The 27,207-nt window shown below is 34.9% G+C and overlaps 1 long non-coding RNA gene across 1 annotated transcript; it reads left to right on the top strand.

The window, feature by feature from the left end:
- The first annotated feature begins 1,057 nt into the window (after nt 1-1,057).
- Nucleotides 1,058-24,996, top strand: LOC113972942. Its single transcript, XR_003536084.1, has 3 exons — nt 1,058-1,133; nt 6,941-6,999; nt 24,718-24,996. It is a non-coding gene; the product is annotated as an uncharacterized LOC113972942 (long non-coding RNA).
- Nucleotides 24,997-27,207: the final 2,211 nt, after the last annotated feature.

The raw sequence follows: 27,207 nt of genomic DNA, 5'->3' as shown, positions 1-27,207 counted from the left end.
TAGATTTCTTATTGATTTCTTCATGAAAACAGAGCCAACAAGCACATCAGTTATACATTCTTGAGTGCCATCTACTGGCACCTTCTCTATTACAAGCACATATACACATTTGCATACATGTATACATATTTATATATGCACATATACAGACACACACATATATGTACACATAGATACATATCTGTATCCGCATATATACATATAAATGTATCTATAAGTCAGCCTTGTAATAACCAACTTACAATGTGCATTCACCCATTTAAGGGCTCTCACCTCATTGTTATTGTGCTTAGTTAAAGCTAAGTTAAATTAGCAGAATTAATGAAGCCAGTTTTCCTATGAGAATGTGTCCCGTATTCCTAACCAACTCCATACTCCCTCCCATATCCACAGAACTCACAAATCTGAGCTCCCAGTCTCCCCAGAGTCATCCTCGCCTCTCCAAATTGACCGAGTTATAATTGTTCTTTCCTCAGAGGGAAAAATAATTTCTGTTCTTTACACTGTCTCCAGAGTTGGCAAAAGTTTAGAACGTGCATATCTTTGAGCTACCTCTCCTTCTCAGACCTCACTGGAACTGATCAATAAGGATATAAACATTACCAAGTAGTCCAGTACAAATACAGAGGATGTAATCCCATCTCTCATTTTTTTTTAATTGCATTCATTTTCCTGTACTTCATTTGAATTAATCGGTTGCCCTAATAATCATTAAACATGGATTGACAGTTAAAGAAATATATTATTTCTTCTTGAAGGAGATTTAAAGACTTTTTGGTCTTATTTGGTGCTTGAAGGTGAATTTTCAGGCACTGAGAAATATACTGATGCCATTGACATTCATATAGAAACAAATAGGTGAAAACGAGGACAGTGTCTTCTTACAGTAGTTCAGACGTCCCTTGTTGTTTTGTCATTGCAAATGGCATTCTCAGAGGATAAGTGTACAGTATTAGGTTCTGACCTGTAACCAATTTCTTCACAAAGCAATGTTAAAGAGATGGAATTTTCTGAAATCCATATTCAGGATTAATCTTTATCATTTATTTCTGTCCCACAGAAAAATCTTTGTCCTGTTTCTACCAGACAATGACAAATAAATATGAGAAAAAGACATGCACTCTACAGATCAGGTAGGATTGTAGAGGCTATAGATCTGTTCTCTGTCCAAATGAGGAAGTGTAGCTATATGCATTTGTCAGAAGTAACTGCTAATTACAGGCTATCAAGTCAACACCCAAGCAACAATCGTTTGTTCCTTTTCTGTGGTCCCTGTCCTACTCCATGGGTTTCATGCTTCTGTCAATAAAGGCCTGAGAAAAAAACATTTCTCATTTCATCTTTCAGAAGTAAACTTCAGTGCTGAGCCCAGGACACAGGCAGTTGCTAAATATCTGTACAAATAACATGCAGAAAGAAAAATTACTTACCGTTTATAAAATAAAAAAAAGCTTCCTGTAACCATGGCAGTATCCCTTTGGTAAACTGAAAAGTAATAACTTTGTTATAAAATCAAAATCTATTGCAATGTATCAAGATCCTGACTCAAAATGTTTTCTTCTCTTTCTTTTCAACAAAAAAATCACTTGCTACATGAAAAGAATAAATTTTGGGTCTGGAATTTTCAGAAGAAAGAATAAAGTAGTAACCATTTGCAAATAAATTATGACCCTTTTGAAAAATGCTCTTAACCTCACAAATACAGGTAGTTCCAGCAAAATTCTATGTAAAAAATAAACACTAAGAAAGGCTAGAGTTCACATCTAATTTTAAGGTAGCATAAAACATGGAAATGTAACAAACAATGGAGAGAAGAAAAAAAAAGGAAAAATATATCAGCTTATCCATATTTTTCCTCTTTCTCTTTTTCTTCTAGTTTTACTTTTATATTAAACCTCTCTTCATTTCAAATTTTATGAAATATCTGCTTTTCTACATTTGAATTGATTGATTTAACTTTTGGTTACTTCTGATATTGTACATATGGCTTTTATTTTTCTACAAGATACCTGTTTCATTGTCGGAAATATTTTGCATTCTACACATTTCATTTTGATTTTAAATTAGATCAAAATAAAACAGAAATATAAACTAAAACCACTATGTGGTTTCATGTTAGCCACTTTCTTCTCTTCATTTCTTTCCTGTAGTTCAGGTGTCCCATTTAAATAGTTACAAACTACAAGCAAGCAATTAGGAAAAAACTACCAATGGTACTCTGTAAAGCTGCATTCATGTAACATATACTGACTTCAGTTACCCTCCAAAATATCTAGTATTAATGATACTAGAGGTCAATGGAAACAGAACTATTGATTTTGATGAGCTTTGGATTAAGATCAAAAGAAACTCAAAGTTTTAATAGGTTATTTCCCACGGGAGGTGGAATAAGCCTTTCACCCACTGCTGAATCGTAAATGAAGAACAATATCATGATTTATTGTTTAACCCTATCCTGACTTGAAAAGATTGAAGTTTTTGTTGGAAGTAGGTTTTGGAGCATAACACATAAAAAATCCCAATGGTACAAAACCAGCTCCATGCATTATGACCTTGAAAGTATGAAAACAGTGAAGAATTGCTCATTAGGTAAATAAATACTCATTAATTTATCTCACAGTATATTTTAACAATTTATCTCTTTACAAAAAAGAGTATCTAGAGTTGACTAAAGACAGCAAAGATGATTTCTGCTTGTTATAACAGGGAAGTACTCACCTATAAAGTTAAATGAATCATATTTTCCTGTATAGTCCATTATAGCATCTCATAACTTTCTTAAACCTACAGTTTTCAGATTGAAATTTTGTAGGTTTGTTCTCTCTGAATATGATGTTTATTGGTACTGTCATTATTCTTGTTGCTGGCTATTATTTTCTATGTGGAGATGGTTGCAAGACATTTGAAAAGTTTTGAAAGAAAACCAAGACAGGTAAGAGGCAGAATACATTTTAAATATTTATATTTTTTAAGGTTTTTAACAGCTTTAATGCTTCAAATAATGATAATAAAATTTAAATTTTCCACCGCATTATATTTATTGCAAATGTATTTGAATGCTCCCAGAAAAAAATAAGGTACAAATCCAAGAACAAATAATATAACATTAGACTTTGCTATTTGAGAAATATTATCTCATTCTGTAATTAAATACTGTGATAATGCAGAGACAAAGTTGAAGTTTTGTGCTCTACAGAGCAGACTGAATACCTAGCACAGCTATTTAGGAAACAGCACTATACAAAAAGAATGCATTATTTGACCAGCAATAGAACTGATCCAAGGAAAACAATAGGGGAAGAGAGTTAAAATTTTAGCAATAAATGTCCAAGCCATTAATAGAATGCATTATTTGCTTAATTATAAGACACCATTAAGAATGTGTGATGTAACACTTAACACTGTAACCTCATTATTCTTTTTACATCAGTTCTATAAAATAGAATAAAAATTCAGGGAACAGTTTTTATTTCTGGTCATACTTAAACACTTCTTACTAGCATGTTATCAATAGATGTGTCTTTTTAAATGTTCCCAGATGAAAGAAATGAAGGTTAAAAAAAAATTTCTTCTTCCTTATTTTTCTTCTTTATTTTTTTCTCCTAATTCAATTTACACTTTGTCTTTGAAGTTTACTCTCTGCCTTTAATTATCTTTGATGGACTGGTAAGACTCTTTCCATGGAATACGCTAATACATCATAAATGAGAAAACTTCTGCTTGAAGCATCATTTTAAAACACCATTTAAAAGTAGTAGGACACATCACATTGACATACACTTCATAATAACATTTCACAGCTTTTAACTAAGCTCTCAGAGACAGCTGCCCGTTCCTGCTCATGTACGGTGTCTGCCAATACTCTGATGTCTTTATTTAGGGAATGATAAAGAATTGCTTGGAGTCTTCTGCAGTTTCAAAAAACTTGCCATTGAAGGGGAGGAGGATAAAACTTATTCAGAAGACAGATGACAGCTTTTCATCTGGGGATCATACAGAAAGATGCTTCTTTTTATAAAAATAGATCCTGTAATGTTGTTTACTCCTCACATTTTACAACAGCCAGTCATTCTTAAAAAGAAAGAATACCCTTAAAACTGTGAAGTCAGCTGAATCCTACAAAAGTCATTCAACCAAACTGGTATTTTTTACAATTATTACTATTTTACACAGTAAGACATGCATAGTTGACTCCTAGAAGAAACAGATTGTTCTCACAGCTGCCTCTCCCATCCTTCAAGAAACAATACTAGTCAGAGTCAAATCATCTCGCACTAATTTTGTTTCATAAAGAGACCACTTGAATTGCATTTGTCTACCGTATCTTTTTTTTCTGTATCAGAATGCTGCTAAAGAGGGAAAAAAAGCAACAGAACAGAGGAACACTGTGATCATTATTAAATAAACTGTCATCCTATTTAACTGAATTGAATGATTTAAATGTCACTATAATGAGCTGTTTGGAGTTTATTTTTTAAATTATAATCTGTTAATTAACGATTAATGTGTGCCTTTAAGACATAGCCCACTGCAGGAGGTACTGGTGAGGCATTTTGACACAGCAGGAGTGCTAGGCAGTAGTTAACAGAGAATAAGCAACCGGGACAGATTCTCAGCTGGTTAGGATTTAACTTTGTATTTTCTAGAGTACAAAAGAAACTATACTTTCATATGGAAATAGGTCACGGAAGCGTCTTTCAGCAAGTGGGGAAAGGACAGGGTTGTAACATGTGATCGTACTAGGCAACTATATTCCCCATGGATGGAAAAGAAGTGATAATGCTGGAGTTTCATTAGCAATGTAGACAAGCTGGGATGAACCATTTAGCTGACCTACTGCTACCAATTATCCCAAGTACTAAAGGATCAGTGATCATGTTATTTGACAAAACAAGTGTTTTACACATAAATAAAGAACAAAGCAAGCAACAGTTGTACTTACAGGTTGGCAGTTAGAGGAGTTATAAAGATTGTCACTCTTATTTATTTTCAGGTCTTATGAAGGGTTGATGTCTGGCTGAAGTGGTTCAGCCACTGAAACTTTCAGCTTCAACTGAACTAGTTGGTTATGCAGAAATGCGAAGTAAATATGATTGTATTTACTGAGTTAACATCAAATTACTCTGTTAGTCTAGTTATCAATTTGATTGCTTTATGCCATATGAACCAGTGCCCTTTTACTAAATAATTGAATAATTGCAAAGGCTTGAGTGTTTTTTAGGTATCAGCCCCTGAGTTATTTGATTCAGTGCAAACCATTTCATTTAGGTCCTCAGTGAAGAGTTGATTGGGAAGGTCAAATTATCCCATATGACTACTGACCACACACTTGTGTGGGAGCCGCTGGTCCCCATAACACCAGAAGCTTTTCAATCCTCTACAGATAGAAACTGGAAATTTTAATTTAAAATAGATACACACACCTCCCCACACACACTTATAAAAGATGGTTGTGCAGTTTTTTAATTTTGTTCAAACTCTACATATCAGAAAGTGATTGAGAAAGTTTGCCTGAACCTTTTGGTTTCTTTTTCTTTTTTTTTTAGTTTATCAATTAAAAGCAGTGGTTACAGGTTCCTTGGATAATGTCAAATCTTTGAGATTACACAACTGGCATTTTGTTTCATCTCACCCAGTTTAAACTGGGAAGAAACCTCAAACCTATTGCTTGCTTGTCCTGAAGAGTTAGAGGATAGCAAATATGTGTCTTGCACATGAAGACCTAGTAAACATTAGAACTAAAATCAAAGGACCTCTAATTAAAAATTCATGTAACTGTATGTAAAGGGATTGTTTCACATTACAGATAAATATCTTTGTTTCCCTTTTTACATTGGTGTGTTCAGCTGAATTTTTTCCCTTCTCTTTTTACACCTGTTCTTAGAGAAATATCAACCTAAATTTAGTAATAAGAAGAAGTGTATCTGCTTCTCAAAATCACAATGCATATTTTCAGCTGTAGCTGGAACTTGTAGAAAGACTTCCTCTGTGTTCTGCTGAGATTTCCAGCCACCTGAATGCTTCCCACACCCTGCCTACCTGTACACAGAGTTATGTACAGTCATGGACCCAGAATGGATGATTTGAATTTTTATTCTGCATTTTTATGCTTTTAGCCTTATATACACTTCACTGAATTTAAATTTCCTAAAATATCGAGTCACTGTCTAAAGCCCTTACCATATTCTATGCTTTTTTCCGTTTCTTTGTCTAAAATATATTTTTGAAATACAGTTGTAAACAAATTGTAATTGTATAAACAAAATCAAGGCATGATGAAGTTCAGTACAGAGAAACAGAGAATTTGTTAACATGAAAAAAACTTAGAGATGTTTAAAGGATGGTGAAGAAAGAGGAGCAGACAAAGCAAGAGGAAAAGAAATTTTTGAGGCTGTTTGGAAGCATCGTGGCTGTAATTTAAACACATCCATTAGCTATGCTAGGTGACACAGGACAGCTTGTGTTCATCCTACCAGAATCTCTACCTAATTAATGGGAACTGCTGTGGCCCATACTAGTTACTGACCTATCTCCAGGAAGTCTGTAGGAAAGTGCTGGTTCACTTCAGGTTTTTTCTTGAGAGGGAAAAAAAATTACATATGGTATCAGAAACAGCAACTACAATTCTTGATTCTACTAAAAATTATTATATATTTTTAAATTTTGTATATTTTTTTGTTTTCCTTACCATAAAGTCTGCTGCATTGAATTTCACATGATTGTTTCCGGGACTTAGCTTATCACAATGCAGTCTTCAGATAAATAAAATAGCAATTTTCCTCCATTCACTGGAAAGGGTAAATTCAGAGATAACAGTGGTCTGGGGATTTAGAAATTGTGCTAAATTCATATGGTAATGAACATCTGTGATGTTTTGATGACTCACTTGCTCAAAAGGATACAATCCCCAGGTTTCCTTATTGTCTTAGAAAACTTGCAGGAAGTCCCACACTGAACACTGATGACAGACAACACAGGATGGTTTTAAGCAGACTCCCGGTAAGACACAGGGCAATGCTAGGCTATATCCCAGTGTGATACAACAGCTACCGTCTAATACATGGAAAATTTCTCAATATTTTAAGGTTTTAATGACATCCTCAAATATTAATGAAAACATAACTTAATGAATCACCTTGAGTGCTATTGTAATTTTTTGCTTGTTTGTTTGTTTTTCTCCATTTGCTGAAGTGGCACAAATCAAGCCTCCTGCTAGGAAACTCTCTTCTGAATGGCTTAATTCCTTTCTTTTGTCTCTCCTCCCACTCCTCCCTTGACAGATAAGACTTTTTTTCAAGCGTCTTCTGAGAATTTCACAGCATATTTTCCTAATCAACTGTTAAGACAATCAGACACACTGGAGGATTTTCTTTTTCAAAACGGGAATACCTCCCTCTCAAGTTATTTTGTCACTGCGTTTGCACCAATGCAGTTTAACATGCCCAACGAATTCGAAGTGAGAAAAGCACCAAAAAGCAGTTTTGAAAGGGCAGTCATACAATACTTGCTTTTCAGAGAGTTGTAGAAGAGCCAGGAAAGGGTAGGATAATACAGAAAGTCCAAATGCATGCTACTACTCAAAGTAGAAAAGGAAGGGCTAGGAAAGACAATGAGATGTGAAAAGTGTGTTGCAGGTGAAAGGACCCACACTGTTGCAGTCTGAAGCATCATCTCTGCAAAAAAAAAAAAAAAAAAAGTTCTAAATTTTTGGAACAAAAGGAAAGCAGCACTAAGCCCATGCAAAGGCAACACACAAAAAATTTGGTCCATGGAAGCCTGTACTGACAGGAGTGTGAATGTAAGCTGCCCAGATGGGGAAACAGGTAGCTGGACAGCAGCGCCTATGGACTAATGCTGTGTTTAGCCATCTTGACCTTCTGTATGGCTCTTGACCACTATTAATCTTACTGAGCAGTCTACAGTAGGGATTTTTGCACTAGGGTTCACCAAAAGCTCTTCTGAACAGACTTGACAGTGTGTCTTAAGCCTTGTTAATAGGAAATAAAAAATATTTCCTTTCTGAGAGGAACTTGAGCTTATCACATGATTCTTTTGAATTCATCTTTTTTCCCTCTTCAGCTATTTTACCAAGATGCTTGTATGCAAATATCTCTAGAGTGACTCATAGATTAATGAACTTTTTATAGGGTCAAAATACATGGAAGTATTTTATTGAACAGGTGATATATTTGGGGTTTCTATGGCCAACAATAATTTACCTGATGACCCTCATAAAGTGACATTCATGTCACAGTGTAAAAGAAGATTTAGAAACACTGCATTTTTGTGCACAGTTTTTCATGATTGCTGATTTTGTTATGCATTTAAATTTTAAATTTCTGCCCAGTTATCCTCCTCTTCCTGGAGATTGTAGTTTATGAAGACGTAATCTTAAACAACAACAACAACAACAAAATTAATTTAGAGATTGATAACAAGAGTACCAGGGATTTTTATAGTTAATAACAATTTTATTGCAGATATCTTTATCTTCAGGCTTCAGGGTTTATGTTTTCTCTTATATTGATCAGGAAGAGACTTGACTATAAATGCAGATTTTTCTACACTCTCTTGCTCTTTGTTCTTAGATCTTTCTTTTCTATTGCTCTTTGAACTGGCCACAATAGGAGACAATCTATCAAACCTGATAGATTGCATGTTTGGTTTGTCCCAACAATTACTTTTTATCCTAAGAATACTTACAAATCTGTTTTAACTTTAAGGATATTTGGCCAAGCTATAAATCTGCTTTCCAATCATTTAGTTTTCTTAAATCCTGGGGAGTTTAAATTGCTCTAAATTTTGTTGGAGGGATTATTCTTTTAATTTTAATTATACAATGAGTATTTAATGATCTGTATTCTCTGCACAATCATAGAAAAATTTTAATCCTAAATAAGATGTTCAATAATAATTAAAACTACTGAAGACTTGATTAAGGGTGTTCAGGGATTAGAACTGAGAAGCAAAGATGGGGCAAATCCATGGACTTTAAAAACCTTTACAAGGAAAAAAACCCCAGAAAACCTCACACATCCCAAACGAAAAAAAATTAAATATGTTTTTTAAAGTGATTAAGAAATTTATTGGCCTAAGGATTTTCTCCAGAAAGCAGTCTAAAAAACCCACGTTAAAAAAAATAAAATGCACTTTCTGAGCTCCACAGAGAGTTCATTGTGTATCATGGGGGATGTAAACTCTGATTAGCTTCCGGGGGAGTGTTAAATGCCTGAACTGCTAAAGAAAAGTGGCGGTGGTGGGGTGGAAGGGTGGGGAGAGGAGTGGGTGTGTGTCATATCTAATAAAATGGAGTAAAAGAAAGCTTAGAGGAGAAAATCAGGAAGAGAAGACTGAATTTTATTTCCCCATCGCAAATATGACTTGTTTATAGAGGGAGCAAGTATCAAATCTCTTTCCCCCCCCAAAAAAAAAGTTGTATTATAAATGTGCTTTAACAAACCCCTTTTATATAAATCAGAGGGAGGACATATTGCATAATATCACAAATACATTTGAAATGAGTGAAAGTGGAATATTTTGTCCTGATAACAACATACTCAAAATTAATCCTCTTAAACAAGGTAAGAACTTTTTATTTTGCCTAAGTAAATTTATATGTAAAAAATTGAACATAAGTATATATATGTGTGCATGTATGTACATATATATTTTACTTTTTACTGTAGCTCTTTTCAGTTCTTCATCGTAGTACTGAGCCCTAGGATGACCTCATTATTCTTCATTTCCAGTAAATTAATAGAGGATGTCATTGAAAGTACAGAACAAATCACAAACTTGTGAAGGTTGAGCAATGTGTTCAAAAAATGTCAGTATCACCTATGTTTTAAAATAAAGTTTTATGAGAAGATTCTGTTCTGGTACCAATTGATGTAACTCTGCTAGCTTCAGTGATGCTAAGATTATCTCTACCAGACAAGGCTCATTAAAATACCCAGATTATCACCTTTGAATTGCACGTAGTCATGTCCATAAAAATGCTCACTTCCTAACAGAAACAGGCCAAGAGGTGGCTCCCCTAACAGAAGTAGTACCCCTCTGATATCTCTGAGATAGTCAGGTACACACAGATGAAAAATGTGGCAGACAAGGTCTCTGTGATTTCTTGTGTATAAATTTACCTGGGAGTCACAGTAAATAGGACTTGACTACTTTGAAATTGAACTCTCTTACTTTCACAGTTTCTATATTTTTGTACACGCTATTCTGTACTTCCTCATCAGTGTATATTAAAAGCCTCCTGGATATGCAGCTGAAACTTTATAACAATAAATGATGACAATAACTCATAACATCAATTAATTTGCCTCTAGCAAGGCATCAATTTTAATATGAATAGAAACAGTAAATCTTTCTGTGCACTACCATTTCCCTAATACTTTAAAAAAAAAATATTCCAGACTGGAAAAAAATTTGAAAGGTTAACATTTTTTATTAGAAAACAATCAATTTTGATTTGATCAAAAAGTGTTGTTCATGTAGAAATAATATGAATGCGATTTGGGCATATCGTATTTTTTGAGTTACATATTGAAATATGATTTATTTTTAAAGAAGCAGTTCTAAATGAAAACTTCAAATAGTCAATATAAAATGCAGAAATGGAATATTTTTACATTATTAGTAAGTTTTGAGGTTTTTTAAAAAGTCATCAGAAGACACTTCTGATGTTCTTCCATTTTGACAATAGATGGCTGGTTCATTCTTTTAAAAATCCTCACAACCGAACACGGTTATAAGAAGCATATTTCAGAAAAAGCTTTTTTAAATACACTTCAACTTTGATTAAATTGTCTAAGTGGTCATGATTTGATATAACTGCATGAGTATGGATAAAGCTTTTAAAGACATGCAAGCTTAACCTCTGCCTTGAGCATTTCTGACACTTTGTGTAGACATGTATTGCTGATTGAAAATTGTCTTTGCATATTATTTTGAGAAGGAATTAGCCTGTCCGTCAACAAGAAATTATGATTGTTTTCAGTGATATCACAAACTGACATTGTAGACTCTTGACAGAGGAAGGAGACAGTGCATATAGTCATTTCCTGAGTGTCATACTGCCAGGAAAGTCTATACTCAGAGCAAAAAAGAGAATACCTCTTTGCTTCTGCAGTGAACTGTAAAAGGAAAAGAATGTATTGTAAAGCAGAATGCTGACAGACCAGAGGATGCAGATTACTAAAAAATGCTAATTATGCCTCACACGCTCAAAGTGTGAATGACAGCATCATTATGAGTGACAGCAGATACTAAAACTCCCTATGGAAAGACATAGTCTTAAATGATATCCCACAGACAGATTTAGAGATAATATGGACCTCATGGTTTGAAATTAAAATTCAGCAGAATTCTGTGATTCTAACTGAGAAGCTTAAGTTGCCTGAGACTGAAAAATAGGTTGTATCAGACACCATGGAAATATCTTTATGTGGCACTCTGGTCCCATATCTTCTCTAAACCCTGTAACTTTTAGGAATGATTCATTATTTGTCGTTATTCCGTCTAGTGCTGCATGTGTTTTTAAGTACTACCCTCTTAACTATGTGTCCCTCTGAACTTTATCAGCTCAGACAATTATCTCTTGCGTTCTTCAACATGCTGAGAAGTAGATATTTATCATGAAAAATTTCAAATAATTGATGATAGTTTTATAAAGCAATTATCACAGAGTTATTATTTGTGTAAATGTGTTACTGTATCTTTCCTGATGACTTAATTCTGCATCTCCTGTGGATTCGGCTATTATGCATATGCAGTGACAGGTACATGCAGATGGAAAATTACAGGTGTTCTGTAATTTGCTTCTGTCTATTACTGGCTAATGTGTACATTTTTGAATTTGCAAAGTCTCTGGATGAATTCATGTTTTCTATGAATTTCACTCTGTGTTTTTTAAGGCATAAACTTTAAAAAATATGTTTTGAATATGTCTAGTGAAAGTTGTATACCTGATCTCAACGTATTAAAAAGATATAGATAAAGACACTTTGTCTAGAGGCAAAGTTAAAAAATAAAGGAGAAAAACCACTCTGTGTATTAAACTGCAGGGATGACTGGACCTTCAGCTTATTTAAAATAAAAATTCCAAAGCTCATAGGCTTTTAATTCATGATTCTATTTCATATCCAAATTTATCCGAACTACTTGAAACTCTAAAGATTTCTAAAATGTCATAATAGGGATTTGTATGAAACATACTGCCTCTATTCCTTCATACCAGATCATAGTAAGAAAAACGTAAAAGATTTAGGTATTTTGCAGAAACATACAATTAGGGCACATTTTTTTTAGATGATTTTTTACTCCATCAAAAAAAGAATGTCTTCAATAAAAGTTTTGTTTCCATAAGCTTTTAGGAAAAGCTGACTGTTAGGTTTGATTTCAAATGAAATCCAGATTTGCAGGCCTAGATTTTGATCTAAAGCTAACCAGACCAACATTAGACCTAGTACAATCAAAATGTTTAAGGTAATGAGAAAAAGTGCAAAGTTATGTAAGTTTAGTAACAGTTTGTTTAAATCTTTTATTTTAATTTTATTATAATGAATGCAATTCACATATTATTTCTGAATTTTAAAACAACTTATTAAAATACTTAAAACAGTTCCTTGAGTCTTCTGTCAATACAATTTACTCACTTGCTAGTACATACTTAATTTTCTGTTATTTATCGCTTTGCTTATGGGTGGAGAAATTGAAATTAAGTACTATTTTTTATTTTTCAAAATTAAAATGACAATTGCAAAAGGATAAAGTGCTCCATATGCAGGAATATATCATACCCGCAGGGGCACCTTTCTTCAAGTTCAAAGGGAGATTAATACACTTGTTATGATGTAAATTACACTTCTAGCACTGACACGAAAGAATTGCTATAAAAGATGTACTCTAAGTATATATAACTTTGGCACCAGATAATTCTTATATGTCATTAATTTAAAATGTATACTTTCCTCTGTAAAGTCCTCCAATAGGATACAAACACTTTTCCCTTATGTGTCTCTTTTGTTCCCTCCCAAAAATACCCACTGTTTCTCAATTATATGGCAATTAAAATGTAACTTGAAAGTTCACATCTGTGAATCTAGAATGCTGGGAAAAAAGTGCTGGGTTAAAAGCTATTTTTCAATCTACTTTTTACTTTACAATGTATTAACTTTTAGACATGTGAATTTTAGTTTTCTATTTATTTGAGTATTTTTAATGGGTTTCCATTTTCCATAGAGTTAAAGCATATTTGATACTCATTATGGTTTTTTAAAACATTTTGAAAAATATCCACACAGGTTCCTTATTTATTTTACATTATATTTTTGTTGATGAATTGACAATATATCCTCAGTTGGCATGTTTTCTTCTACTGTAAGTAGAATTAACACTTTAAGCTGGGTAACCTATGACCCAAGTTGTATGAGATTGAAGCTTGATGACAGACTGAAGTAAGCCTCCTGTAAGTTATGCTGGAATGCAACTCATATCTAGACTCTTTAGACTGAAATTATTCATATCTGGTGTTCAGTGTAAAGGAAAAGCCTAAAACACAAAAAGAAAAAGGCACCTAAGTCTGTTGGAAAGCTTAAGTAACACTAAGTGGAAAAGGTCGTTGCTGACTAAGGAACACCACTGAGATTTGGAGAAAGAGTGGGAGCTATGAATTTTAAGGAAGATCATCTGTTAGGCCTTTGGATTACAGAAAGACATAATGAACAGCATGAAAAAACAGGTATTACAGACTCAGGCAAGCAAGAGATAGAGATAGAGGAAAGAGAAGGGAACAAAAGGAGATCTAAGAGGATGTAGGCAGAGGTACACAGAGGTAGAGTACAGAACAACAAAGATAGAGAAGTTATTCTTAACATTATTGGCATTGAATAGTGCTTTGGGACTGCAGGCCATTGGCTAAACTCTGGACTGAGGTTAATCAGCAGAAAAGTTAGTCTTCCTGGTGTGTATGGATCTTTTAGGAGGACCAGAATAAAAGTTTTGTTCTGGAACCCACCACAATGCATTCCTTGTATACTACTGTTGTTACGGTACTGCACATGTATGGTTTGCACAAGGATCAGTTTTAGGAATTAGTTCCTCCACAACCAGCCATACCTACCCCTTCAGAGCTGTATTTACAAAACTACTGACCTGAAAAGTAGCTCCCGGACAACCAACACGTTCAGAGGAAATTCAGCTTTGCCAAATTGACTCAGCCCATAAGTGTTACATTAAATATAACACAATGCTGAAAAAGAGCCAAAATGGGTCAGGAAATGTTTGCTTTAGATAGTGGCAGTGTAAACAGCTATTCTGAAAGTAAAAGAGAGCTATTGCACTGTGTAAACTTTTATTAGGTTTAATCTCCCATTAAAGTTAGTTCCTTTGCTGTTCAGAAGTAAAGAATTGTTTTATAAGCTCTGTGGATTAATATAAAATGGAAGCTTCTTTTCCAGAAAATCCAGTTCTCATGAAAAAAACGTATGTCTTAATGGGAAGTAGAAAAAAACCAGGATACTAATTCTAATATTTAAAAGTGAACAATGATTTTACAACTTCATATAATAACAGGCTGGTTCAAAAAAAAAAGTATATTTAAATATTGCCACGCCAAAGATTGTATCAAGGAGTGCAATGGAAGAAAACAAAAACTAAGTATAATTTTAAGAGAAGATCTTTAGTGTACTCATTTTTGAACAACTGGATTATATTTACAGAAAATTAATTGGACTAAGTCTGATATAAATAGCCCTCTCTAACTTCAAAGTTTGATACTCAGTTTCCAGGAAGATAATGGAATAACATAATAATAATAATAATGGCCCATCTTCGCGAACGAAGATTTGGGGAAAGGTCTTTTTACCTTTCAAGCCTGCGCAATGGATTTTTTAGGTGAGACACAGCCTGCGCTGAACTGAGCCCACCCTTTAATCCTAAGGTTCATCTGCCGGGGCCAAGCAAGCTTGGACAATGGCAGTGAGGTCCTCAGGATGTAGGTTTGTTTAGAGTGTCCTTCTCATAGATGGATGGCCACACAGGGCTAACGACCTCCATCAGGCCAGGAGACCGGGGAATCGAACCCGTGGTCGCAGCAGTGAAAGTCCTGCACGCTAACCACTAGGCCACCAGGGGTCTCAATGGAATAACATACAGGTCATAAAAATGTTTCATAAAGAGACGTCATCTTTGAAGACTCACTGAGGAAGATCTGTCTCCTACAACCTGGGTACTCTCTTAATTTTCTCTGCCTAGCAAATGCAAAGGCCCTCAGAGGATGATCCAGCTTGCTAAAAATAGACACCTATGTCTCTTTACCAGACAGTAGGAAATTAACCAGAAATCTTATGTGTTCCCCCTCACCTGCTATGTAGTTCCTTGCCTGCAATGACCCACTGGAGAGGTCAAGTCTCTGTGGTTAGAACATTTGAATGCGGGAAGAGAGCAGGTACTAACTGGCCCTGTCCTGCCTTGGGTGTTGCGATGTTACCAGTGCTTTGAACAGCCATGCTGCAGCAGGCTGGATGGAAGGGAGCCTGGTGCTAGTTTTAGAGTTTAGGACACTCATTTACACTCAAGAAAGACACATGTCTCGTCCTGGGATCCTTGCTGTTTTCTTTCACCTTTCACTCGATGCACTCACATTCCTAATAGCAGGGACCACATCTCCACATGAGAGACTGAGCTGAGCCCTTGGAAATCCTCAGGGTGGACAGGGAAATTCCTCATATAACTGGGTGACTTCTACTGCTCCTGAAAACCAGATAGAGTGTGCTGCTATAAGTGAACTAAAGAGAGCTTTCAGTTCTCTGTCCTCATTCAGGTGAAGAGAATTTCACCCCGTGCCTCATCAGAAAGAAATCCATGGAGCCTTCCAATTATCCCATCAACTATGATAACTTCACTTAACCTCAATTCTAGTTTTTTAGTGAAAGACACATTCTTTTCCTATTTAAAAATATTTCCTTTAACCCGGTTTACAGGCAATTTACCAAGTTGCCAAGATGGAACAAAAATCTATCAAAAATGTGATCAAGATTTCAGTTATAAAGTTCTAGATCCTGTAACTATGAGTAAGATTTGACAAGGGTTCTGAGCTAAACATTTTTCTTATTTTGAAATAAACCCATAAGTGTATTCTAGTCTTTGTATTATGTCATTGTTTAACCCCAGCCAGCAACCAAGCCCCACACAGCTGCTCACTCACTCCTCCCCCCCCCAGGGACCAGGGAGAGAATCAGAAGGGTAAAAACAGAAAACTCATGGATTGAGATAAAGATAGTTTAATAGGGAAAGCAAAAGCTATGAATACAAGCAAAGCAAAACAAGGAATTAATTCACTTCTTCCCATGTGCAGGCAGGTGTTCAGCCATCTCCAGGAGAGTAAGGCCCTATGCTTAACACTGACTTGGGAAGACAAACTCAAAACTCCCCTTCTGCTTCCTCTTTCCCCCCACTTTATATATTGAGCATGATGTCATATGGTCTGGAATATTCCTTTGGTCAGCTTGGCTCACCTGTCCTTGCTGTGTCTCCTCCCAACCTTCCATCCATCCCCAACTTCATTGCCAGCATGACAGTAGGAAAAGCAGAAAAGGCCTTGGCTCTGTGTAAACATCACTCAGGAATAATAAAAACATCCCTACCTTGTCCACACTGTTTTCAGAACAAATTTGAAACATAGTCCCATACTGGCCACTATGAAGAGAATTTAACTCTATCCCAGCCAAAACTAGCAAATATTATTTCAAGCTTGGCCTTTTTACTGACTTAAAATTCTGATACAGAAGAAAACGATAGAATTTCTCCTCACAATTCCTTTAAGTAATGTTTTCTTATCCCAAACACTTTCAGTGACACAATTATTAATTATATTGTGGTAAAGATCCCTTTAGTTTTAATTTTAATATTATAGGAATAGGATTATACTAACCATAACCTCTTATAAATGGATATAATCTTTCATAAACATTTTTTACTACATGTTAGTCAACTGAGGGACTAGGTGCAATAATTATCTTTTAATTATTTTTTAAATATATCCTGTTTAAGAAGAGATTTTATACTCTTATTGTTCTGTAAAACATATCTACACCTGAGTTCATACCTACCATATATTTTGTTTTGTGACTAAGCTGATATAATAAAGAAGAGATACCCAAAGACAATCTTTGTCGTTAAGGTCTTGATGTTGTTCAAGTAACAGCACAAAGGAATTTGAATTTAACTATCCCTTTACATTTTTTTATGAGCATATCACTCTTTTTTTTTTCAATAAGCTAAGTTAGTAATCTTGAAAGTGTATACTTTTCAAACTATATAGACTCTTCAGGAAAAGTAGTCCCACAGAGCTCTTTAAACTCCATGGATGTGCTATAGATGTAACTAAGACTTGGAATGTTATAGAGGCTAATATCAGGAGGAGACACCAAAATGCAGAACTCAGCTGACTGGGAAAATAACACCACAGTGGTATTTCTCACAGCTACAGGTGAATGGTATGAGGAAAGGCACTTGATTTTGGGATAAATATTATATTAACCCAGCACTGAAAGTTGTAATGGCCTTCAGCATTGCATCCTAGGACTAAGTGAATCAGAGTGTAGTACTGCAATGGGAATATGACTGCTTTCTGTTGTCTACAGGAAACTAAAGTAGCATGGCTACAATTGTGACAGTTCAAACTGTAGAGTTCGAAATTGTTAATCATTCATACTAAAAAGACTTCCTTAGTTTCAGTGCTCTGGGAAGGTTTTTTTTCAAGATTTGCCAGAGTACAGCTAATGACCTTGAAAGTGATTCTCAGCCAGAAGAAATTAGTGAAGGCAGTAGATAGTCATGATTTATTTATACCAGCTGAGTTTCTGTATTCTTATCTTTACAGTGGTTTTTTTCTAGATAAGATTTTTGATCTCACTCACAGCTATATTGAGATTTAAATTTTAATTTTCTTTACATTTTCTGTTTCAATTTCATAATTTAATTAGATGAACATGTTGTCATTCCCATTATTGCTCTAATAATTCTTGCTATTCAGTCTTAAGGAAAACATGCTATGTGCATTTTAACCTGAACTATATTTCTTTGTTGTCATGCATATCTCCTCCTATCAATAGCATGTATGTATTTATTGTTGCATTGGTTCTTCTACCAAACTTGACATGCTCTTGTAATGCATATACTGTAAGCTACTAAATAAGAAGAGTTAGAAAAGTTTCTGGAAATAGCAGGGAAGTGTTTCCCCTTTCTAATCATCTGGACAACAAAAAATAACTGTATTGCCGTTTGAGTTTCAAACTTTCACTGTAAAATATTTTGACTTCAATACATTGAAGGTGTAGGTAATTTAGTAGGGAGGAATGTTGCTGTCGAATTTTGACAGCAGTATGTATGTTATTTTAACTGATCAACGTTTGACATGAGATATTCTTTCCTAGAATGCTTCCAGATATTTGTTAGAGTATATTTCCACAAAAGAAGTCAAACTTCTAAGTTCATTTTGCCTTCTAACAAGAACCATACACACTGCAAACAAAAAAATTAAAACTCCAGTGTGGAAACAGTAGCAGGAGATATACAACACAAATTTCCCCCCTGGTTATTGCTGAACACCACTATGAGTAATATCAACTCACAGATTATATTGTCATAGTACCAAAGTACTGCTATTTCATGAAGCCCTGTAAATGAAAAATAAAAATCTAACCCTCATCCTGTTATATCATTTCATGTCTGATTCTCAAATCAGGGTCAAACAAGAATTAAGGGAAATGTACAGTGTATCCAGACAGTGCAGGTGTTTTATTCTCTTGAAATAGCTTTGTAACTTCAAACAAAATTTAAGCCATGTCACATGGCAAGTTTTATCTTCATGAAAGCAATGCAAGTTGCATATTCCTGGTAAAAATTTCCATTAGTTCAATCATCATGTACTTGTGGTATGTATTTGGGGACAGAAATACAGCTCTAGCTCTTCATGTCTCATGTCATTTAGTACTTTAGTGAGAGTAAAGACTAAGCCAATTATGGTCACAGTGTTTTGTCTGATCAGGGATAGCTAACCATATAATACTAGATAAATAATTATTTTGTAATTTTTAGTCGAGAGAAGTTTGTATAGCTCAGCCATCTTGCCAGAAGAAGAATTCTCTCATTTGGCAGACTTAAGCAGTTACAGAGTACACTGAGATAGAAGACACTTGGGGAGGAAAGTTCCTGTGGTTCAGAAGCAAATAAAGGAACTTACTAGCACTGTTCCAGGAGTGCTGCTTTCACCCAGGGGTAGTGCACTGCTGTCACCTTCTTATGGTAAAGGTTCCATACCCCAGCTTGCCTGCTGCTGCTGAAACTGACCTGTGCTCCCACAGGATCCAATATGGCTCACACGGACACAGACTGAGTCTCTTTTACCTGCTGTTGGCTAAGCCCTAACTTGGTAGTTAGGTTTCCCCCTCTTCAGTCCATTAAGATATCCAGCTGCTTTATATTTTTTAGAAAGAAGGCAATTATCTTCAACAATGAAACTACTCTCTCCATGCATACACACCTCTCATTTCCTGTGAACTAGCAACAATTTAGGCCTCTGAACACCATGATAAAAGAAATATTATCTCTCATCTGGTCACTACCTGTAAAAACTCAGCTCCTTTTAACTTGGCTGATAATTTTTGCTGAATGTTTTATCTCAGAATCGCTTTTCATTGTTATGGAACACATTGAACCATACGAAGTGATTCATATCACCAAAAGCAAAAAGACAGGGTGGAGCATCTTAAAGTGGAACTCTTAGTATATAATTAAAAATATGCATCCTTTAGGTTTAAACTGGCATAAATGATGTCTTCTTGCAGGAAAAAAGCAAATCAAACAAAAATTAAAATAAAACCAATCAAAAAGCAAAGAGAATGCTGAAAGGTGGAAGTTTTGCTTTGGTGTGTTAGCATCTGAAGCAATGGATTGAATTTCTATTTGTATTACCTGGATGTCACAATTAGATTGCTATGGTTAGCCATATATTTATAGTACATTTCAACCATGTTCAATAAATCATCAGACAGACAGCTACAGGGGACCAGCCTGTGCATCCACTGAGGGGTGTAAAAAGCAATGGCCTTAATATTTCCTCAATGGCTAGTTACAAAAGAAAAGAAATAGAGAAATGAAGTCCATTGTTCTTGATCAACACAGGATGACCTAGCCATATGCCCAAGTGAACCCCTAATCCTCAGAGAAGCCCTTTGGTTAACCCATAGTAGCTGCCCAAATCTCATGTATGTTTAGTTAAATAAAACTCTCCACGGGCACGAGCGGTGGTTTGGTCTCTCTGTTTGCGGCAGTAGTGGTAAGCAAAATGGAATGCTGAAGCACTGACTACTGTCCTCAGTGTTTATTAGCATGATTTCTGATATGAAAATCAGAAATTGATTGTTTGACCTCAGCTAGCTCACACTCACCAGAAAACATACAGACATGTTCTGATACATGATACATTGTGTTCCCAGTGGAAACAAGGTCTCTCTTGAAGCAAGAACAGTCCTGCCTTATCTCACTGAGACTGCAACGATAGACAAATAGACAGAAACTGCCCAAGCATTATTTGTTAATGAAATTAGGTATTGTTCTGAAATGCATACTTAGCACCACTAAGATACCACTATAGTACTTGTCACAAAAAAGGTAAACTGAGCAACAAAAATACTGAAGGGACACATTCTGTCTTCAATTTCCACCCCCAGATACTGGATTGCAAAAATAAAAGTTCCACAAACATACAGGAGGCAGAATCTGGGTAATTTCAAAACATCTTTCTACATTCAACATGCATAATTTCTGGCAAAGCTTTTTCTTTTGCATTAGTTTCCCTTTCTCCTACGTTCACTACACAGTCAAATTTATAATCACATCACTGAATTCTAATAATATATTTCGCAATGTTTCCTAACTAATAATTTTCTCTTTGTTTCTCACTGATTAAATGCACATACATATATTTCTAATACTATTTATAATTTCTTGTCTATGAGCTTACATTAATTAAAAATTTTCAGAGAACTAGGCCCTCATTCTTAAACCGAAAGTCTGCTTTTGTTCTAATGCCATGAGACAAGAGGTAGAAACTAATGTTTATATTATTGATTAATGAGGTACTGAAGGGATTAGGTTCTAAGATTGTTTAGCACAGAAAAATCCATACTTATAGTATTAAAACAGATTTTGAGACCTTGTTTATTGGCTATATCCATGATCAGTCTGCTGGGATTTATTCAATCTGAAATGTCTATATTATATGTGAACATAAACCAATCTGTTAAGAGGAATGTCTAATGTTGGTCACACAAAGGCAAATACTTGCAGTAAATTACAGGTCAGTAAATGAAAAAGACCATTTACACTTGTAAATTCAGAAAACTGCCTAAAGATTAAACATATTCAGTAAATAAGGATGAAGTTTGGACTGGTACACAATTTTGGCTACAATTTTCTTTGCTTAATTGATTTTCTGTTATGTATTCAATTTGTAATTTTCACAGATAAAAAATTTCATTGGCTTGCCCATAACTTCTATAACTGTATTCAAACAGAACAATGTGTCTTATTGATCTTCAGTGTATAATGTACTGACTAATGCAAGCAAATAGTGGTTGCTTCTTTGAAAGAGAAAATGTCATATCTGCTCACATATGTGGAGAGGTAGGTCTTTGTGTCACTGTGCCTTTTCAACCAGGTACATGTATAAGATAATGACTTTTTCAGAGTGAGACAAAAAAAATTAAGAGTGGTAATAAAAAGCACTAATAAACTGCATTAAGAAAATATTTACTTGGTGAATTTAAATCCTTGCCATATTTTCAAACCATGTACGAAAGCAACATTGTGTTTTCAGGTTTGTTCCATCTTTTTTGTAATTTGATATATCATTTTGACACTTATAATATGACAATGTGTACTGGTTTAAAAGTTAACCAGCAAGGGAAAATGAACTCAATTCAAAAGAGAGATTTTTAAGTCAGAATAACAATTTATTAAAATAATGCAATAAGTACAAGTATACAGACAGACAATTGGTTTTAACCCACAAAACCCAAATGTATACCCAGCACCCTGGGGTATGAACAAAAGTGGTGTACCTTGGCCCACCCCCAAGTCCAAAGCAAAGGGAGAGGGGATAAACCTGCTGGTGGGAGAGCTGCTTCAGTCTGGTCAGAAGTGATGATTGCAGTCCAGTCGAGGGTGGTGGTCTCAGTCTAGTTGAAGGCAGTGGTCTGGAGTCTTCTTCTGGATCCCACGAGAGGTTGCAAGGCTCTGAAACTCCCAGTTATATACTCTCCAGTTCAGGTGGGAGTGCTCAGTCCCTCCCTCAGAGTAGGGAATTCCATAAAAGGGCATGCGGATGCTCAGTCCCTCTTCCATATAAGGGTATCAGAGCGGGGAATTCCATATAAGGATATCAGAGTGGGGAATTCCATAAAAGGGTACAGGAACATCTTCCCACCTTGCAGGCCTCTACTGACAGCAGTTTTTGGGAAATGGCATGGAGGCTATAGAATACACAGTTTTGGGTTACACCTATCCAGGGATGAATTGGTCCCAGCCATTCTAACCAGGACACAAAGCAAACAATACCTTTTTTCAGTTTCCTGAAAAAAAGTCATGAAAATTTCAAAGCTCAAAAGTCATATATAAAAATATTGACTTGGATTCTTAAAAAATGTCTTGAAATTTTTACCCAGAACTGTTTAACTGTTTTGCTGACTTGAGTTTAAATATTTATTGCAAACACTTCATGGATGTTCATAATCATACTTATTAACAGTATACACTTTATTCTGTATTTCTCCTTTGATCAATTGATTCAAGGAGAAATTTTTTTGTGATACACTTTCCTGGGTTTGTTTCTGTTTGAAGCCATGGCATCATTAAATCTTACATAATAACATTCTGTACACTAGTAAGTGATTTCTGGTCCACCCTTTTTTATTGGTTTTCTTCCTATCATCAGTAATTGACTGTATGTAGCAGTAATTTTATGGTCCTTATGGCTTTCCATTCTTTATTTCACTTATGAGTAAGGAAAGGAGTATTTTTCTCTTTCAGAATGACAACATTTTGCACATCATAAACATTTCCACCAGGCTTCCATCTCTGAAGTTCTTCCTTCTTTAGTCTTATTCTGCTTTAATGGTCTGTCTTCGTAATATTACTTCCCAATTACATGTGCCTAGAGCGGGGTTTTGCCATACTGTAGTTGGTGGTGGTTTTGACTGTAGTTTCACATTACTGGTGTTTGATACTCTTGCTAATTCCCTTCTATTTCCCATCCAGAAGGACTTCATAAAATGGATTCAAATAAGTAAGTAATTGTATGCAAGACACGTTTTCTCTACAACCATTCTTGCAATTTGTTTTCATTTCTATTAATTATTGTCAAGAAGAATTTTGGCACAAACAGAATCATGGCTCATGGCTTGTCATTATGAGCTCAAAGTCTTTTAGTTCAAATGCCCTTTGCACTGAAATGCTCTGATTTGATTCCTTACCTCTAATGTGTAAGCCCATGTTATGTTGCTGGAAGTTTTGTTCGCAGAAAAAGTTTTATTCCTTATACCAATATAGTTCTGAGTTTTTTAGAAGCGTATCTTCTGTGATAACAAACTTATTTAGAAATAAAATCGTTTCTTTGGCTTAAAATTAATCCTGACTGTTATAAAGCAGAATGATAAAAATCTCCCTACACAGGGTAAAACCGTCTTCATGGACAGTTAGCATTAGTATAAAAATTTTTATTTCAATTAAGACACAACATTATTTAAAAATATTTTCCTCTGTGGAAAAGGTGTAAGCTATAAATAACAATTCAAATTTGTTCATATATAGAAATATTACATGTTAATCAACTGTTTGTGGGGCAGGCAAACAGAATAGAGAACTGCCTCTTTAGGAGAAGGATTTACAACACAAGGTTTTTCCTTGTACAAGTAGCTATGAAGGCTATAAAGGACATACAGATCATCCCAGATCAAAAATATGCTACTAATATTGAATATGAGAAAGTAAATAAATTTGAAAATTTAACAATTGCACTTTAGCTAACTCATATGATTCAGATAAACTATGAGATTATAAGATCAAAACTCTGGTATATGGTGTGTGTATTCTAAAGATATCTGTTCTGTACTCTTTATTTTTCTGCCATGATCTCTTGTCCAGTGTCAGATTCTGCTATGCTGACTAGATGATATTAAATGTATTTTCTTATTCCAACGCCTTTCTGCTTAATTGTAAGAGAAATGTTGCTAAAAACAATTTAGTTTTGCTTAGTTTTCCAAGTGCCCCACTATTGAAAATTCAAATGGTAGTCAATGCCATTTTTTCAGTTTCATGTAACTATAATTTTTGGTAATAAAATAAGGATTTAACATATAAAAATGTAACTAAGTGTTTTGGAAAAGAATATAAAATATAAAAGGGTTCAAAAAATACTCAGTATTAGGAATATTAGCAAAGACTTGTGGTTTTTTTTCTACTTTTTCGTCTAGTCGTAATTTAATTTGTAGGACCATTTACAAAGTTTGAAGTAAGAAAAAAACCCTTTTCACATCCTAAAATCTATGCACTTAGTTTCTGCCTTTTAAAATGAATTTAAACTCTAGCTGTAAAAAATGCTTCAAGTGATAACTTCTGAAGTTTTGCACTTTTTGATGTCTTGTATTTCAGCAGCGTCATACATTGCATTGACCTCTACAAAGGACACCTTTCCCTGCTGTACAGCTGTGTTAACACTGGTGTCGTGGTATGACCGAAGCCCTTGCCTCATGCCCTTTCCATCTGACTGGTGCAGGAAGACGCACCTGGGATCTGGATCAAGTCTGTTACAGGGCACAGCTACTACTCTCTGAACGAGTTCACTCTAGGTAAGTGGACAGAGAGAAGGCAAACATGAAAGGAGAGTCAGCAGAGCTTTTGCACCAATTCTACACCTTTATTCTCTGACCACAATAGACTTCAAGATCTTCAAGTTAAATAGACTTTTGATTCCTTCTGCCTTTTCTGCCCTATCTCCAACCCCCACCCACAAAGGCAAAGGAAGCAATCAGGACATGTTCTCTCTCTGAGAGAATCTGGCCATTTCTTCTAGGCCTGTCATGCTGAGCTCAGACTAGCTCTTGGATAATCTCATGACAGATGAATAGTTCTATGCAAAATAATCAAACCAGGAAAAATTCCAGCAATCTTCCTCCACAAAAAACAAACAAACAAACGATGCATTTGTTTCTCCTTTAGAAGTCAGCAGATGCAGAAGATGACAAAATGGGTACAGCTTGTCTTCTAACATATTATGAATGCCATGTATGACATTGCTTGAGAAGATGGAAAATGTTTGTACAAACTGTCAGAGATAGCTAAGCTAATTTGTGGTATGTGGCATGCATGTTTTTGAACCAAAAACTTTGTCATACACCTACTGCTTGGCTGTAGAATGTATGAGAAGACAGATCTTGTTGATACATCGCAGCTGCAGCTCAACTCATTGTGAAGTGCTTTGACTTCAAAATTCACACCATGTGCCAAAGAAGAAGCAAAAAGAAGAGTTATCAGTTTCGATGTCTCTTTTAATGTCTTTCACTGAAGGTGAACTACTCTGATTTTGCAGCTGTTACAAACAGGGTAAGTAAAGCATCTCTGTTATTTTTATTTCCTATTTCTTGAATGCAGACTCCAAAAGAAGGCAAACATGACCTACTAGTCTCTGTTGTTTCACAGGAATGAGGGATGGAAGTCCGCCACAGATAGAGGTTGCCTAGAGAGGTACTGGTAAGGGAAGTGGGAAGAATTGGCAGATAGCAGTGATGGTGATATGCACAATGGAAAGAGAAAATTTAAATCACTGCACAGCTCTGATTTTTGTCAGGCAATGGCTGAATTGTAATAAAAGTCTGGATGCTCCACCCCTGGCTGTACACATACCTTAGGAATCAAAATACTTGGTATAGCTTTGCATGGCTTTTAACAACATCGGAATGCAATATGCATTTATAATGCTCTTCGAAAGTTTCTATCAACCATCAGACTTCCAAACCAGTGAATATTCCTCCTTCTCTGTTAGATAAAAAACTCTTCTGTGGACATAAGATAAGTGGTGAAGGGAAAAACTGTAAACGCATAAGTCGAAAATAGTCTTGTTCGGCTCAAATTGCAAGTGAAGTCCTGACCATATATCAGCCATAAGTGAGATGATGTTCTGCAGTGTTATTGGTTTTCATTATTTCTCACTTCTCTACATCAGCATTCCCAAGAAGACAGTCCATAACTGGCACTAGATATTATCTAGTAAATTATTTTTGTCCTGCAAACGCTTTTGATATATGATGACATTATGCTTTTCATATATGATGACATTATGCTTTTCATATATGATGACATTTGGGTCAGATTTGCTCCTTGTTATATGTTTTTTTACTTTCTCATTTTGCTTCCATGAAACTGATGATTAAGTAAATATTCAGTAAATAGAGTCAGAAGTTCAAGTATCTTTTCCATTAATTTTAAATTACATATATAGATTCTTTTGGGGAACAAGAATTTTTTTGCAATTATTTTAAAGTATTGTTACCTTGTGTATACATATTTTTCTTATTGCAATGTGTTCAGTGCTATTTTGTAATATAGGTCCATGTTTTTTCTGCTTTCCCTATAAAGCTGAGTTATTTTCTTAATAAGGAAAACTGAACATGATTATATGTTTTGTCAAGTAGATATCTGATGGAAATTATATAATGTTTTCTGTAATAATTAACTCTTAATATCACCTTCCATGGTGAATCTTCCAAAAACATAAAGTAATGTTTTCACTGTGGTCAGGGATGTGTTTATTCCTAGTGTACTGGTTCCTCCTGTTTAAATTTATTCTACTAAGATTTCTGAGTCTATCCTGACTAAATATCGGGCATCATAAGGTTTGCTGATATGAATTGTTAAAAAAAATTGTGTCTTAGGAATCATTCAGCATTAACTATTGAAATGCATGAAAAAATGGTGATAGTTAAGGATCAAATCTATTTCAGAATGAATTATCAGTCAGAACATAAAAAACATTGAGGAAAATTCTGATGAAATTTACCAGTCTTGAAGTAATTATATTCCTCTTTTATCATTGTATGTCTCTTCACCTACTATCAGTGTACTCTGGATATTCCTCCCCTGAAA

This window comes from Neopelma chrysocephalum, unplaced genomic scaffold (genome assembly GCF_003984885.1).
Source record: "Neopelma chrysocephalum unplaced genomic scaffold, ASM398488v2 Primary Assembly neopelma1_23b, whole genome shotgun sequence".
Taxonomy (NCBI): Eukaryota; Metazoa; Chordata; class Aves; order Passeriformes; family Pipridae; genus Neopelma; species Neopelma chrysocephalum.
The sequence above is the reverse complement of the archived record's forward strand: the minus strand, read 5'-3'. Positions and strand labels throughout refer to the sequence as shown.